The following is a 4,520-nucleotide window of genomic DNA, read 5'->3' as shown; positions in this document are numbered from 1 at the left end:
GATTTAAAAAACACTTCACCTGGTGAGAAATAGAAAAAAAAGACATTAAATATGGCATTGAGACACATCTATTCTATGTCAGTGTACAGCCCACGGGATAAGATTTCGAAATCAGTCAGCTGATCATTATCAGACCAACTTCACAATAAAAATGACAAATTTTCTATGACAATTTGTATTTTTCATCGCTACAAACCTGAGGTCTTAACAATAAGATCATTTCTAGCACCTAGCTGGATTCGGTTAAAATGCAGATGAAAGCAAGGAATCTTGTGATATCTGGCACGCATGCGTAGCTCGGGTGAAGAGTGGTCAAGGACCACGCAACTACGCCAGTGCATCAGTCTTTACCAACTCAGGATGTCTTAACAAACAGAGGGGCGGCTAGGGGTGGGCAGTACACATAATGTTAAGACCTCAGGTTTGTAGCTATGAAAAATACAAATTGTCTTAGAAAATTTGTCATTTGTTCATATGCGAACAAACCTTCGGTCTTAACAATAGGATAGACTCATACTTGGAGGGAGGTACAAGACATCCTAGACTGGCTGGGGGCCTACCCACCAGTCCAGCTTCCAGAAGAAATGACTTCTGGAGAGGGACTGAAGCCTGTTGAGAAGCTAGATAAATTGATATCTAACCACTCAGACCCTGAGTGACATACAATGATAAATGGGAACACCATTGTATAGGGAACCAAAGAGGAACTTTGACTGTTCAATAGCAAACCAATACACCAGGGTTTGTATTACTCCCAACCCCTCCTTGCCAAGGAGTAGAGCATATGCTACTGCATAGAGGGTATGATATTTGTATATTACACGACCACACTATTAGTATGACTACCTTACTCACCTGTATCAGACCAGTCCAGCGAATGACGTGTCTATTCCTTAAACCGCCCAATGGAAGAAGGAAAGGTATAAGAGAAAGAAGAAAGAGACCAACCAACTCACTCATTCTCTCATCCACACAATCATCTTAGGTAAGATACAAAAGTGCCCTGTTAAGGGCAACTATGAGTTACACAACCTGTTGGGCAGCCACCACAGGACCCAGGGAAATAGGACGAGTCCGCAGATCTGTGGGCAACATCCTTAAGATAGACAGAGGTGAATGTGGACTGGCATAACCAAGTCCCCCAGCCAGCTCAGCACTCTATGTACAGCCAAGTTCTTTTTGAAAGCCAGAGAGGGACCAATACCCCTAACGTCTTGCACTGTAGCCTGCACAGACATGACGGTGGAATCATCAAGAGTCAAGCATGCCTTTCTGATGGCTTCCCAAAAAGTCTGCGGCAGCTGTCCTCAAGGTTTTCGAGTCATTTTAAAGGATGTAAACGCAGGGCCGGGGACAGGGCACAACAAAAGGACAAATTCGAAGGACACCGACCCCCAACCCCTGGTGTGCTTTTCACCTCATAACTCTGATTGTGGAGCTCTCCTACCCTCTTGGAAGATGGCAAAGCCAGAAGGAAAACTGTCTTGAGCATCAGATTCCTGTCAGATGAGCGACGCAAGGGCTCATATGGACTCTTAGTGAAGCTCTTGAGAAACAAGGAAACATCCCTCGTCGAGGCTTGACTCTCTAGGAGAACTCGACTGCTCAAACCCCTAAACTAGCAAATAAAGTTCCAGGCAGAGAGATATCGATACCTTTAAGGCATAACACCAAACTCAGGGCCGCCCTGTAGCCTCTAATGGCAGAAACAGACAAACGTTTCTCATCTCTGAGGAAGGTTAAAAAGTCTGCTATTCACTGAATAGAGGTTGCGAGTGGAGAAAAACCCTGTTTAAGACACCAATCACAGTAGATTGCCCAACCGCCTTGGTAAACCGCGGAGGTCGACTTTCTAAGATTGCTGGACATATGCCCAGCTGTTCTCTGAGAAAAGCCTCTCGCTTGGAGGAGATACTTGATAGCCTCCAACCGTGAAGAGACAGAGATTCTACTGACTGGTGGAACCTTTCCACATGGGGCTGACACAGATGTCGCCAAGGGTGGGTAACCTTCCTTCCTCGGGGAAACGAACAACAACCACCTAGCAGATCTGGGAAACCATTGTGCCTGAGGTCACAGAGGGGCTTTCCAAAGTCAAAAACCTGGAGACACTGTGAACTTCATTTAGCCTAAATTCAGAACCTCGACGGTATCAAAAAAACGGAGGGTAAGGACATACACCTCCAGGTTGTCCCAGGGATGTTGGAATGCGTCCTCTGCAATGCTAAAGGATATGGGACCACTGAAACAGAAATATCTCCAGTTTCCTGTTGAAGCGAGTCGCAAAAAGGTCCAGCATGGATCTCCCCCAAACCCGGAAAATCTTGTCTGCTACCACTTGATGAAGGGACCACTCTGTGCCTAGGATCTGATCCCAACGACTGAGTTTGTCTGCGACCACTTTCTGTTTGCCTGGGATGTACCTGGCTGAGAGCTCTACTAAATTGCTGACCAGCCACTGGTGAACCTAGACTGTCAAGGCATGAAGTTGACGAGAAACCAGGCCTCCCTGTTTGTTCACATAGGCTACCACCATGATGTTGTCCGACATGAGAACGACAGAATGACCTTCTACCTTCTCCCGAAACTCTTCAGACCAGGAAGGCTGCCTTCAACTCCAGGACGTTGATATGTCCTCCAAACTCCAAACGCCTGAAGCGAAGAGGCCACCTAAATGAAACCCCCAACCTGCGAGGAAGGCATCTGAGAACAGAAGGAAGTCCGGTGGAAGAGAACGCAGAGGGACATCCTTCGAAAGATTCTGGTCGTCCAACCACCAACGAAGGTCTTCTCTCACTTCCAGAGAGAGGGAACCATTCAAACGGGGGTTTTTTTTTTTAGTCCCCCGCAAGAGACCAGAATTTTTTCCCAGTCTCCATTGCAGAGACTGAAGATGCAGAGACCATAGATGAAGACACCATGAGGGACCAGCTTCTCCAGGGAAGACAACACTCCAAGAAGAACCTGCCACTGATGAGCTGACTGATGTGGTTCCAAGAATCTGTGTGGCACCACCCGCAACTTCTCCAATCTCTGATCCGATGGAAAAACCTTTGCCACTGTCGTATCATGACTATGCCCAGGTAGAGAATCCTTTGACTGGGTATGAGGTTCAACTTTTCTTGGTTGACTACGATGCCCAGTTCCAGACAGAACCAAAGTAGATGATCCCTGGAAACTGCCAAGACTAATCAATTGTCAAGGTACCTCAGCAAACGGATCCCCTGAGCATGGGCCCAACTTGACAAGAGAGAGAAGACCCTTGTAAACATTTGAGGGGCTGTCGTCAGCCCGAAGCACAAGACTTTAAACTCGAAGACCTTGTCCCCAAGAGAGAAGTGAAGGAACTTCCTGGACGTGGGATGAACAGGGATTTGGAAGTATGCGTCCCTTAAGTCTATCGACAGCATGAAGTCGCCTTCCCTCACAGCTGCCAACACCGAACGCGGGGTTTCCATCTTGAAACCGTGTCTTCCTGATGAAGTTATTCAAGGTGGATAAGTCGATCACAGCCTCCATCCTCCCGACGCCTTGGGCACCAAGAAGATGTGACTGTAAAAACCCAGGAGATGGACGCACCACTTCCTCTATTGCATCCTTGTCCAGCATTCCGAAGAGCCAAGAACTTCAAAGAATCTGGAGGATATACCTTATCCTGAGCTGCGGCTTGTCCGACAGAGGAGAAGAGAAGTCGAATGGCAGTAGGTACCCCACCCGAAGGACATCTACCACCCACTTCTCCACCCCATAACTCTGCCACTTGGCCCAATGGCCCGCCAGGCAACCAACCACCCGTGGCACAGGAGAGGAGAGGCGCCTAACCTATCGATGGCCCCCCTTTACCTCTGCCCCTGGGGCCCCTTCTTGGCTTAAAGGAACGGGAGCAAAAAGGACGTTGGTTCCTCTGACCTAGTCACGGACGAACGGGGAGGCCCTGCCAAACTCGAAATTCCTCGACGGCCTACCAGGCGACGATCTCCTTGACTGCTGCTGGACAGTGGAGGGGCAGGAGGAGGAGCTGGACGTCTCCAAGGACAAGACTACCGACTTAGACACGGCCTGGTGTACCAGTCTGTCTTTGGTGTCAGACCCGGTGCCGGTCTATCGCATTCTCGAGCTCAGATCTCCATTCCTCAATGCCAGCAAGGATTCCGTGTCAACTGATCTTTCCATCCTAAACAAAGCCGCGTCTCTTCTAATCAGGAAGAAGGTTAGCCCATAAATTAGCACTGGGGGGGGGGGGAACGGTGAGCCATATATGAAAATGCCTTGCCCCCAGGCTGCAACAGGCTGGCAAGCGAGGATGCAATCACCAACCCTTTCGGGGACCTGTCAGAAGCTATCTTGGCAATGACCACAGACTAGTAGTCCAGCCAAGAAAACCGTCTGCAACATGGAGGCCGCCGTAGATTCCATGCTGAGGCATCTTGCTGAGACAAGGATGGAGCCACCGACCTCACTTGCTCCAAAGTCAATCCCAGCTTCAGGCGAATGACATCTGGGTTGAGATGGCGCAACAT

General features: G+C 48.8%; 1 protein-coding gene across 1 annotated transcript in view; it reads left to right on the top strand.

Annotated features, from left to right (window-relative positions):
* Nucleotides 1–4,520, top strand: part of LOC135220970 (dynein axonemal assembly factor 10-like) — a 103,911-nt gene that overhangs the window by 64,393 nt on the left and 34,998 nt on the right. The gene's annotated exons all lie outside the window — the stretch shown is intronic.

This window comes from Macrobrachium nipponense, chromosome 2, assembly GCF_015104395.2.
Source record: "Macrobrachium nipponense isolate FS-2020 chromosome 2, ASM1510439v2, whole genome shotgun sequence".
Taxonomy (NCBI): domain Eukaryota; kingdom Metazoa; phylum Arthropoda; class Malacostraca; order Decapoda; family Palaemonidae; genus Macrobrachium; species Macrobrachium nipponense.
The sequence above is the reverse complement of the archived record's forward strand: the minus strand, read 5'-3'. Positions and strand labels throughout refer to the sequence as shown.